Raw genomic sequence first — 13,323 nt, forward strand, 5'->3', positions numbered from 1 at the left:
GTTGCAATGTTATTTATTGGCCGACTAATTTTAGCAGTCAGCATAAACACAGCTGGCCCGGATACTTCTACCTGATACACCAGCACTTCTGTAGCGCCATTAAAAAAAGCAGAGCCCTGGAGTTGAGAGAGCAGGGAAACAGTTCCTTCGGCCCAGCTCAACCATGCCAACTGAGCCCTGATGCGCCGACAATTCTTACCCTCTCTCAGATCAAGTTCAGAATTCTTAATTTCTTTCTGACTATTTCCAGATACAGCACAGAACAGGCGGTTCTGGCCCAACAAGCTGCACCGCACAGCGACCCTCCGACTTAACCCTGAACGATTTACAACGCCTCATTAACCTACGAACTGGTACATTTTTGGAATGTGGGAGGAAACAGGAGCACCTGGAGGAAACCCACACACTCACAGAATGGACGCACAAACTTCTTAAAGACAACATCGGAATAGAACTCTGAACTCTCATGCCTCGAGCTGCAACACAACCGTGATTATTAGTCTGATCTTTCGGCGTTTTTTTGTAGTTTTAGATTTCTGAAATATATCTTCAGCTTCTTACTGTTTCTCTCCCCACATACTCTGAGCTGTTGAGAATTTCCACTGTTCACTAATCTAGTTTTCAGAATCAGGCTGATTATCATGAGTCCTGACGAAGGGTCTCGGTCCGAAACGTTGACTGTTCGTTTCCACGGATGCTGCCCGACTTGCTGAGTTCCTCCAGCGTGTTTTGCATGTTACTGGAAAATAAATGCAGTAGAATTAATAAAGAACTCCACATAAACAAAGAGTGACAAACAACTAATGTGCAAGAGAAGACATATCGTGCAAATAATTCACAAATAAATAATTAAAAATACTGAGAACATGAGTTGTTGAGTTCTTGAAAGTGAGGCTCTAGGTTGTGGAATCAGTTCAGTGTTGAGGTGAGTGATGTTATCCACACTGGTTCAGGAGCTGATGGTTTAGGGTAATAACTGTTCCTGAATCTGGTGGTGTGGGTCTAAGGCTCCTGTACCTCCTGCCCGATGGTCAAAGTGAGAAGACAGCGTGAGGTGACAAGACTTTCCTGAGTCTGACGAAGGTCTCAGCCCAAAATATCGACTGTTTATTCCTCTCCATGAATGCTGCCTGCCACAACACGCTGCCTCGGCTGAGGCACGAACTAATGCCCTTCAGATCACTAGACTGATGCCTTAACCATTTGGCCACGCGCCAACTCTATTATCCACTCTATCAACTATTTTTATTGGATAGGAAAGTTTTAGATGGTTATGGACCAATACTGGCAAATGGGACTATACATTATGATGGCAGAATATAGTATTAATGGTAAGACTCTTGGCAGTGTGGAGGATCAGAGGGATCTTGGGGTCCTAGTCCATAGGACACTCAAAGCTGCTGCGCAGCTTGACTCTGTGGTTAAGAAGGCATATGGTGTTTTGGCCTTCAGAAATCGTGGAATTGAATTTAGGAGCCGAGAGGTAATGTTGCAGCTATATAGGACCCTGGTCAGACCCCACTTGGAGTACTGTGCTTAGTTCTGGTCGCCTCACTACAGGAAGGACGTGGAAGCCATAGAAAGGGTTCAGAGGACATTTACAAGGATGTTGCCTGGATTGGCGAGCATGCCTTATGAGAACAGTTTGAGTGAACTCGGCCTTTTCTCCTTGGAGCGACGAAAGATGAGAGGTGTATAAGATGATGAGAGGCATTGATCGTGTGGATAGTCAGAGGCTTTATCCCAGGGCTGAAATGGTTGCCACAAGAGGACACTGGTTTAAGTTGCTGGGGAGTAGGTACTGAGGAGGTGTCAGGGTTAAGTTTTTTACGCAGAGAGTGGTGAGTGTTTGGATTGGGCTGCCAGCAACAGTGGTGGAGGCAGAAACGATAGGGTCTTTTAAGAGACATTTGGACAGGTGCATGGAGCTTAGAAAAATAGAGGGCTATGGGTAAGCCTAGTAATTTCTAAGGTAGGGACATGTTCGGCACAACTCTGAGCATTGAAGGGCCTGTATTGTGCTGCAGATTTCCTATGTGTTTTTTTTAATGGGCGTCTCGGCTGGCATGGACCAGTTGGGCCGAAAGGCCTGTTTCCGTGCTGTTTGACCCTCTGACTGTGAGAACAGGAGCTGCAGAATGGACATTACTTTTTGCCCCTCCCTTCCCAGTCCTGATGAAAGTTCTTGGCCCCAAAACGTCAACTGTATATTCCCTCCACAGCTACTGCCTGCCTGCTGAGTTCCTCTAGCACTTTGCTCTGGGTTTCCAGCTTCTGCAGAATCTCTGGTGTTTATAATTGAAATTAGAATCATAAAGACAAGATCTGCTGGAAATCGAGACTCTGTTGCTCGGATGGGGTCTGTCTGACCGATCAGCTCAGGTTCAGCCAGTAGGTGAGAGGTTGATCAGCTCGATGGCGCTGTTGGTAGAGTCACTGCCCCACGTTCTATCCTGACACTTCCTGCTCAGTCTGCCTCCCTCATCTCAAAGATGTGGGGAGTCTGTCCCCGGCCACTGTTGGATAACTCACCGATATACCTGAGGGGAATTGATGGGGTGAAGGGGAGAGTGAAATGGGTGGTCGATGGTGAGGAAGGAGTTGCTCGGCTGAAGGGTCTGTTCCCCTGGTGTACGTCTCTGTGACGAGGAACAGAACCAGTTCTAGGGACGGAATGAACACCGATACTTCAGCTCCCGGGATCCTGGTGTGTGTGTGTGTGTGTCTGTGTGTGAGAGAGAGAGAGAGGGAGGAGAATGTGCTCCTTTGTCATGTTCTATCTGATTCAAAGCAGTGATCTCGGCTCTACAGTATTTGTCTCGTAACAGCTCCTCATGTTCTGCCTGGGCAGCCTGCAACCTATTGACATCAGCACTGAATTCTCAAACTTTCGGTGGTCGCTCCCTCTCTGTCACTTTTCCTTTTTAATTGTCTCTCTCATGCTGATTTACCAGCACTATCACCCTCTCTCTTTCTCCTCCCCCCACCCTCTCCATCTGCCCATCACATACACACTCCTCTCCATGTCCCTCCCTTTATTCCAGGCTCCACTTTCCACTCCTTTCAGATTCCAAATTCTTCAGCCCTTTGTCACTGACACCTCTCACCTCCTAGTATCTGACACATTTCCACACTCCACCCCTCCTTAACGCAATAGAAAGGAAGGACTTTTTTTCTATTTCAAAATATACTTTATTCAAAAATAAATATATACAATAAACCATTCAATAACTTTTCATCCTTTACATACATTTCCATTATAGTCAGTACATATCCGTATTTATAGCCACCCACGTGGCACTCCAGTAGTTCAGCTTAGCATATCATCGTTGAGGGGTATACTCCCCGCCCACCGACCCCTCCCACTCCCACGGGTGGAGAAACCTATACTGTGGTCCTTCCCCACCGGGCCCTTGCAGTGGCTGCACCGAGTTTCAGTGCGTCCCTCAGCACGTACTCCTGCAGCCGAGAATGTGCCAGTCGGCAGCATTCTCCCACGGACATCTCCATGTGCTGGTAGATCATCAAGTTTCGGGCCGACCAAAAAGCGTCTTTCACCGAGTTGATGATCTGCCAGCAGCACCGGATGTTGGTCTCCGTGTGCGTCCCCGGGAACAGCCCATAGATCAGAGAGTCCTCTGTTACGCAGCTGCTGGGGATAAAACGTGACACTAGCCCGTCCATCCTCCTCCACACCCTCTTTGCGAACTGGCAGTGTGCAAAGAGGTGGGTCACAGACTCCTCCTCACTGCAGTCCTCCCGTGGGCAGTGGAGTGCGGAGACGACGTTCCGGGCGTACAGGAGGGCTCTGACTGGGAGGGCCCCTCTCACCGCCAGCCAGGCGTGGTCTTGGTGCCTGTTGGTGAGATCTGGCGATGAGGCATTTTGCCAGATGAACTGGACAGTCTGCTCAGGGAACCACCCCACTGTGTCCATCACGTCCTTCTCCTGCAGTGCCTGATGGCCCTGTGGTCAAAGGCGTTCTCCTGGAAGAACTTTGCTACGTAGGACAGGTATGCCGGCAACGACCAGCTGACTGGGGCGTTGCGCGGGAGTGGGGCCAGAACCATCCTTCGTAGCCAGGGCGACAGGTAGAACCTGGGCACATAGTGGTACCTCGTGCCCACATACCTGGGTTCTACACACAACCTGATGCAGCCACATACGAAGCTGGCCATCAGGGTGAGGGCGACATTGGGGACGTTCTTGCCCCCGTTGTCCAGGGACTTGTGCATGACGGTCCGTCTCACCCGCTCCATCTTGGATCCCCAGACGAATCTGAAGACAGCTCGGGTGATTTCCGAGCTGTAGGAGCAGGGGACGGGCCAGACCTGCGCCAAGTACAGCAGCCCTGAGAGCACCTCACACCTGATGACCAGGTTCTTGCCCGTTATCGACAGGGAGCGCCCTCCCCATAGTCACAGTTTCTGTTTCACCTTGGCAGTCCGCTCCTGCCAGTTCTTGTTGCACGTCTCAGCCCCTCCGAACCAGATCCCCAACACCTTCACGTGGTCAGACCTGATGGTGAAGGGGACGCTGGATCAGTCGGGCCAGTTGCCGAAGAGCATGGCTTCGCTCTTCGTTCGGTTGACCCTGGCCCCCGACGCTAGCTCGAACTGTTCGCAGGTGCCAATCAACCTGCGAACTGACCTCGGATCAGAGCAGAAGACGGTGACATCGTCCATGTACAGGGAGGTTTTCACTTGGGTCCCTCCACTGCCTGGCGGCGTCACCCCTCTTATGCCCTCATCCCTCCTGATGGCTTCCGCAAAGGGTTCTATGCAGCAGACAAAAAAGACAGGGGAGAGGAGACAGCCCTGCCTGACTCCAGACCTGATGGGGAAGCTGTCTGTTTCACACCCGTTGACCTGGACTGCACTACGGATGTCTCATCCAATTCCGGATTCCCTCCCCAAATCCCATTTTGGAGAGCACGTCCGCTATGTACGTGTGCGATATCCTGTCGAAGGCTTTCTCCTGGTCCAAGCTGACCAGGCAGGCATCCACCCCCCTGTCCTGCACGTAGGCGATGGTGTCCCTCAGCAGCGCGAGGCTGTCTGAGATCTTCCTGCCCGGTACAGCACAGGTTTGGTCCGGGTGGATCACCTGTCCCAGAGCAGACCTGACCCTGTTGGCGATAACCTTGGACAGGATCTTGTAATCCACATTCAGGAGAGAGATGGGCCTCCAATTTCTAATGTTATCCCTTTCCCCCTTCTGCTTGTAGATGAGTGTGATGATGCCCTTCCTCATGGACTCTGACATGCTGCCGGCCAGAAGCATAGCGTTGTACACTTCCAGCAGGTCAGGGCCCATCCAGTTCCACAGAGCCGAGTACAACTCAGTCGGTAAGCCGTCGCTTCTGGGAGTCTTACCTGACCCAAAGGAACGGATGGAGCCTGTCAGCTCGTCCAGGGTCAGTGGCTGATCCAGACTCTCCCGCTTGCCGTCGTCTAAGACCTGCGTGATAGACGACAGGAAGTTGCGGGAGGCTGTGGGTTCTGTGGCCTTTTCGTCGTACAGACCGGCATAGAAGGACTTGCAGATCCTCAGTATGTCGGTCTGCGAGGACGCGACTGAGCCGTCCTCTTCCTTAAGGTTGTGGATCACAGAGCTCCCCCTGTGCACCTTTTGGAAGAAGAAGCGTGAGCACGTCTCGTCCTGCTCCACGGTTTGGACCCTTGATCGGAAGATGATCTTGGAGGATTCGGCGCCGAGGTGCTGGGCTTGCCGGCTCTTCACCTCTTGCAGTTCCTCCCTGACATCCACCCCCTTCGACTGCAGAAGGAGATGTTGCTGCCACTCTGTCTGGAGTTTACTCAGTTCCCTCTGCTCCTGCCTTGCCTCCTGGATACCCTTGCGGATGAAGATCCTCTTATGTTCTCCTTAGTGGCTTCCCACCAGTGAACGTGGGAATCAAAGAAGGTTTTCAAGGTTCTCCAACCTGTGTACTCCCTCTCTAGTTCCTCGATGTTCTCTGGGTTCAGCAGCTTTACGTTCAGCTTCCAAGTCCCCCTGCCTGCCTTCTGGTCCTCCCGTAAGCGACAGGTGGCTCTCAGAAGGCAGTGGTCAGAGAAGAACACCGGCGTGACGTCGGTGGACCTGACCGTGAGGGACTCAGAAAGGAAGGACATAAGCCGGGAAGATGTGGAATCGATATGGGTAGAGCTGCGTAACACTAAGGGGCAGAAAACGCTGGTGGGAGTTGTGTGCAGGCAACCTAACAGTACTAGTGAGGTCGGAGATGGTATTAAACAGGAAATTAGAAATGTGTGCAATAAAGGAACAGCAGTTATAATGGGTGACTTCAATCTACATGTAGATTGGGTGAACCAAATTGGTAAAGGTGCTGAGGAAGAGGATTTCTTGGAATGTATGCGGGATGGTTTTTTGAACCAACATGTCGAGGAACCAACTAGAGAGCAGGCTATTCTGGACTGGGTTTTGAGCAATGAGGAAGGGTTAATTAGCAATCTTGTCGTGAGAGGCCCCTTGGGTAAGAGTGACCATAATATGGTGGAATTCTTCATTAAGATGGAGAGTGACATAGTTAATTCAGAAACAAAGGTTCTGAACTTAAAGAGGGGTAACTTTGAAGGTATGAGACGTGAATTAGCTAAGATAGACTGGCAAATGACACTTAAAGGATTGACGGTGGATATGCAATGGCAAGCATTTAAAGGTTGCATGGATGAACTACAACAATTGTTCATCCCAGTTTGGCAAAAGAATAAATCAAGGAAGGTAGTGCACCCGTGGCTGACAAGAGAAATTAGGGATAGTATCAATTCCAAAGAAGAAGCATACAAATTAGCCAGAGAAAGTGGCTCACCTGAGGACTGGGAGAAATTCAGAGTTCAGCAGAGGAGGACAAAGGGCTTAATTAGGAAGGGGAAAAAAGATTATGAGAGCAAACTGGCAAGGAACATAAAAACTGACTGTTAAAGCTTTTATAGATATGTAAAAATGAAAAGACTGGTAAAGACAAATGTAGGTCCCCTACAGACAGAAACAGGTGAATTGATTATGGGGAGCAAGGACATGGCAGACCAATTGAATAATTACTTTGGTTCTATCTTCACTAAGGAGGACATAAATAATCTTCCAGAAAAAGTAGGGGACAGAGGATCCAGTGAGCTGGAGGAACTGAGCGAAATACATGTTAGTAGGGAAGTGGTGTTAGGTAAATTGAAGGGATTGAAGGCAGATAAATCCCCAGGGCCAGATGGTTTGCATCCCAGAGTGCTTAAGGAAGTAGCCCAAGAAATAGTGGATGCATTAGTGATAATTTTTCAAAACTCGTTAGATTCTGGACTAGTTCCTGAGGATTGGAGGGTGGCTAATGTAACCCCACTTTTTAAAAAAGGAGGGAGAGAGAAACCGGGGAATTATAGACCGGTTAGCCTAACGTCGGTGGTGGGGAAACTGCTGGAGTCAGTTATCAAAGATGTGATAACAGCACATTTGGAAAGCAGTGAAATCATCGGACAAAGTCAGCATGGATTTGTGAAAGGAAAATCATGTCTGACGAATCTCACAGAATTTTTTGAGGATGTAACTAGTAGAGTGAATAGGGGAGAACCAGTGGATGTGGTATATTTGGATTTTCAAAAGGCTTTTGACAAGGTCCCACACAGGAGATTAGTGTGCAAACTTAAAGCACACGGTATCGGGGGTAAGGTATTGATGTGGATAGAGAATTGGTTAGCAGACAGGAAGCAAAGAGTGGGAATAAACGGGACCTTTTCAGAATGGCAGGCAGTGACTAGTGGGGTACCGCAAGGCTCAGTGCTAGGACCCCAGTTGTTTAAAATATATATTAATGACTTGGATGAGGGAATTAAATGCAGCATCTCCAAGTTTGAGGATGACACGAAGCTGGGTGGCAGTGTTAGCTGTGAGGAGGATGCTAGGAGGATGCAGAGTGACTTGGATAGTTTGGGTGAGTGGGCAAATTCATGGCAGATGCAATTTCATGTGGATAAATGTGAAGTTATCCACTTTGGTGGCAAAAATAGGAAAACAGATTATTATCTGAATGGTGGCCGATTAGGAAAAGGGGAGGTGCAACGAGACCTGGGTGTCATTATACACCAGTCATTGAAAGTGGGCATGCAGGTACAGCAGGTGGTGAAAAAGGCGAATGGTATGCTGGCATTTATAGCAAGAGGATTCGAGTACAGGAGCAGGGAGGTACTACTGCAGTTGTACAAGGCCTTGGTGAGACCACACCTGGAGTATTGAGTGCAGTTTTGGTCCTCTAATCTGAGGAATGACATCCTTGCCATAGAGGGAGTACAAAGAAGGTTCACCAGATTGATTCCTGGGATGGCAGGACTTTCATGGGATCTGATTGACACGTATAAAATCCTAAAGGGTTTGGACAGGCTAGATGCAGGAAGATTGTTCCCGATGTTGGGAAAGTCCAGAACGAGGGGTCACAGTTTGAGGATAAAGGGGAAGCCTTTTAGGACCGAGATTAGGAAAAACTTCTTCACCCAGAGAGTGGTGAATCTGTGGAATTCTCTGCCACAGGAAACAGTTGAGGCCAGTTCATTGGCTATATTTATGAGGGAGTTAGATATGGCCCTTGTGGCTAAAGGCATCAGGGGGTATGGAGGGAAGGCTGGGGCAGAGTTCTGAGTTGGATGATCAGCCATGATCATAATAAATGGAGGTGCAGACTCGAAGGGCCGAATGGCCTACTCCTGCACCTATTTTCTATGTTTCTATGTTTCATCTACCTATCACTCCCTCACCTTGATCCACCCAGCACCTGCCCATTTCCCTCCATAGATGTTACCTGACACTCTGGGAGACACCGGCGCTTTGTGTGTAACCACCACTCGTCCCACTTACCCTGTATTTGTGCGGATGGACTTCAGGACCCGGGGGAGCCGGAGAGCTGAGGACCCGCCGCCCGTGGTTGCTGCTGAATCCGCGGCGTTTCTGTTCCGCTGACGGATTCAGGGAAAGAAATAAAATTAATGGATCGATAATTCTCACATGGTATTTATTTCACTCTCCGCACATTTATATTTGCACTGACTTACTCCTGACGTCGGTCCGGGGACCCAACCCGTTTACAGACCCGGAGCGGAACCGGAGCAGATTCTCAGCCACTGGTTTTTATCCCAAGTCTATAACAAAGAATAAAGTTTCTCCGTGAATTTATTCCCAGTGAAGGTGTGGAGATGGGACTTGGTCTCCGCGTTGTAAAACGAAACTGTCCTGGAGTCATCACTGAGATAAACTTCCACCCTCCCGGGGATGGGACCAGCAGGGAGACGGGACTCAGGGGAGGTGTAAACCTACATCTCGTCATTAAACTGCCAGATGGTCCAGAATCCGGTGCTCGGACTCACTGTGAGCTTTCCCTTGCTCTCCACAGGCGCTGCGGCGACTCCCAGGCCCCAGCGCCGGTTCTCTGTCACCTCCACCTCCCAGTAATGTCTCCCCGAAGTGGATCCCTCCGATCCCAGCACACAAGGCCAGTATGTGAACCTCTTCCCGGTGTCAGGGAGATTCCTTCAGGTCCCGGTGTATCTCACACTCTTCCGATCCTCAGACACCTCGAGCTCCAGATGCGCCGTTTCCACATCCAGGGTGACAGAGACTGCGGGGAGAAGCCGAGAATTAGAGAGTCCCCGGGGATCGGGGCAAGACTCAGGCATCGCAGCCCCGGGACCTGGTGCAAGGCCGCTAGGGCTCAGGCACAGTCGGGTAGCCGACAGGAACCTTTGCCGGGGTCTTACCAAACTACGAGCATCTTCCCCGACAGGGAGAGCCGATTTTTCCCGATCAACACACATAAAATTCTGGAGGATCTCAGCGGGTTAAGCAGCATATGTTAAGGGAGGTATACAGTCGATGTTTCAAACCGGGACCTTTCCTCAAAAATAGAAAGAAAGGCGGGGGATAGCAGTGGAAACGGGTGTGAGGATGGGTGGAGGAACACTGGATGAGGATGAGGTGAGTGAACACTGGAGGCATTTAAAATGGAGGTAAGGCCGAATTCATTAGTGCTGACCAACTCACTTTAATGATCTAGTTCCATTTACCTATATTTTGCCCATTATTCCTTTAAACATTTCCTACCCAAGCAACACATACAAAATGCTGGAGGAACTCAGCAGGCCAGGCATCATCTATGGGAAAAAACACTAGTCGACGTTTGGGGCCAAAATACTTCGGCGGAACTAGAGGAAAAAAAAATGAGTAGTAGATTTAAAAGTTTGGGGGGAAGCGAGAGAGAACCACCAGGTGATAGGTGAAACCTGGAGGGGGAGGAATGAAGTAACGAGCTGGGAAGTTGATTGGTAAGATGAGTTGAGAGAGGAAAAGGGGATGGGAAATAGAGAAGGGGTAGGGGCGGTTTGGGGGCATTACCGGAAGTTTAAGAATGATGTTCTTGCCATCAGGTTGGAGGCACCCCAAACGGAATAGAAGGTGTTGTTCCTCCAACCTAAGTGTGGCCTTATCCCAGCAGTGGAGGAGGCCATGGACGGACATATCGGAATTGGAATGGGAAGTGGAATTAAAATGGGTGGCCACTAGGAGATCCCGCTTGTTCTGGCCGACGGAGCACAGATCCTCGGCGAAGCAGTCTCTCAATCTACGTCGGGTCTCACCGACACACAAGAGGCCACACCGTAGCACAGAGCTCAGTATATGACCTCAACACACTCAGGTCAATCGTCACCTCACCTGGAAGGACTGTTTATGCCCCTGGATGGTAGTGAGGGAGAATGTGTAGGGGCAGTTTGCGCACTTGCTCTGCTTGCAAAGATCAGAGCCAGGAGGGAGATCAGTGGGGAGGAACGAATAGACAAGGGTGTCGCGTAGGGAGTGATCCCTGCAGAAAGCAGAAAGTCGGGGGGTGGGGGGGGGTGGAGGGAAGATACGCTTGGTGGTGGGATCCCATTGGAGGTGGCAGAAGTTTCGGAGGATAATGTGCTGGACGCGGAGGCTGGTAGGTGTTGCAGATAAGGACAAGAGGAACCCTGTCCCAGGTAGTGTGGCGGAGGATGGGGTAAGAGCAGACATGTGTGAAATGGAAGAGATGAAGTTGAGGGCAGTGTTGATGGTGGAGGAAGGGAAGCTCCTTTCTTTGAAAAAGGAGGACATTTCCTTCATTCTGGAATGAAAAGTCTCATCATGAGAGCAGAGGCGGAGGAGACGGAGGAACTGAGAGAAGGGGATGGCGGTTTTACAAGTAGCAGGGTGGGATGAGGTATAGTGCAGGTAGCTGTGAGAGTCTGTGGGTCTGTAACAGACATTGTGGATAAGCTCTCTCTAGAGATAGAGACAGTGAGATCAAGAAATGGAAGGGAAGCATCAGAAATGGACCAGGTGAATTTAGAAATAGTAATAGAAATAGAACTAGTCATACTTTATTGATCTCGAGAGATCTCGAGAGAAATTGATTTTCGTTACAGTTGCACCATAAAAAAAATAAATAGTAATATGTAAATTATGCCAGGAAATAAGTCCAGGACCAGCCTATTGGCTCAGGGTGTCTGACCCTCCAAGGGAGGAGCTATAAAGTTTGATGGCCACAGGCAGGAATGACTTCCTATGACGCTCAGTGTTGCATCTCGGTGGAATGAGTCTCTGGCTGAATGTACTCCTGTGCCCAACCAGTTCATTATGTAGTGGATGGGAGACATTGTCCAAGATGGCATGCAACTTGGACAGCATCCACTTTTCAGACACCACCGTCAGAGAGTCCAGTTCCATCCCCACAACATCACTGGCCTTACGAATGAGTTTGTTGATTCTGTTGGTGTCTGCTACCCTCAGCCTGCTGCCCCAGCACACAACAGCAAACATGATAGCACGGGCCACCACAGACTCGTAGAACATCCTCAGCATCGTCCGGCAGATGTTAAAGACCTCAGTCTCCTCAGGAAATAGAGACGGCTCTGAGAGCAGGGTGTAAGTTGGAGGCAAAGTGGATGAAGTTGACGAGTTCAGCATGGGTACTGGAAGCAACACCAATGCAGTCGTCGATGTAGCATAGGAAAAATGTAGGACAGTCACCAGTGTGGGCTTGGAACACAGACCGTTTCATGTATCTCACAAACAGACAGGCATAGCCGGGACGGACAAGAGTGCCCATGGCTCCACCAATTGTCTAAATGAAGTGCGAGGAGCCAAAAGAGAAATTATTGAGAGTGAAGACAAGTTCATCTAAGCGGAGGAGAGTAGTGGTGGAGGGGAACTGGTTAGTTCTGGTGTCCAGAAAAAAAACAACGAGATCTTTGATGTCTTTCCTGTCCAGATGTCTTTTAAATTGTTGCAACTGTACCCCACTTCTATGGTTCCCTTTGGCAGCCTCCTGAGCTCCAGGAAAAAGTTCCAGAATATCTAGCCTCTCCATATAACCCGAACCCTCCAGTCCCAGTAACATCCTTGTAAATCTGTTTCATACTCTCTCAGTTTAATGACATCCTTCCAATAGATACGTAACCAGAACTGTTCAGAGTGATCCAAATAATAATGACAAGAAAGAGTCCCGATGCTGGAACTCCAAAACAACACACACAAAATCTCAGCCTGAGACATCGACTGTTTATTCATGTCCATAGATGCTGTCTGACCTGCTGAGTTCCTCCAACATTTTGTGTATGTTGCTTGGATTTCCATTATCTGCAGATTTTCTCTCGTTTAGGCTCATAAAGAAAGCTTTGACACATTGCCCTTCAGAAATGAAAGTATTGAGTGCAGGAGACGGGATCTTACCCTGAAGTTGTATGAGATGTTGGTGAGGTCTAATCTGGGATATTGTGTGCAGTTTTGGTCACCTACCTACAGTAAAGATGTAAATAAGGATGAAAGAGAACAGAGAACATTTACAGGAATGTTGCTTGGACTGGAGGACCTGATTTATAAAGAAAGATTGAACAGATTAGGACTATATTCCTTGTAAGGTAGAAGACCGAGGGGAGATGAGAGAGGCCAAGTGGTTAAGGCATTGGACAGGTGATCTGAACGTCGTGAGTTCGAGCCCCAGCTGAGGGAGCGTGTGTGTCCCTCACAGGCACTTAACCACACAGGGCTCTGCAATGACACCGGTGCCAAGCTGTATTGACCCTTGCCCTTCCCTTGGACAACATCGGTTTCGTGGAGAGGGGAGACTTGCAGCATTGGCAACTGCCGGTCTTCCATACAACCTTGCCCAGGCCTGCGCCCGGGAGAGTGAAGACTTTCCAGGCGCAGATCCATGGTCTCGCAAGACTAACGGATGCCTTTCTAAATGCAAGCCGGCTTTTACCACGGAGGTTGGGTGGGACTACAACTGGAGGTCATGTGTGAAGGGTG

Source organism: Mobula birostris, chromosome 5 (genome assembly GCF_030028105.1).
Source record: "Mobula birostris isolate sMobBir1 chromosome 5, sMobBir1.hap1, whole genome shotgun sequence".
NCBI classification, from domain to species: domain Eukaryota; kingdom Metazoa; phylum Chordata; class Chondrichthyes; order Myliobatiformes; family Myliobatidae; genus Mobula; species Mobula birostris.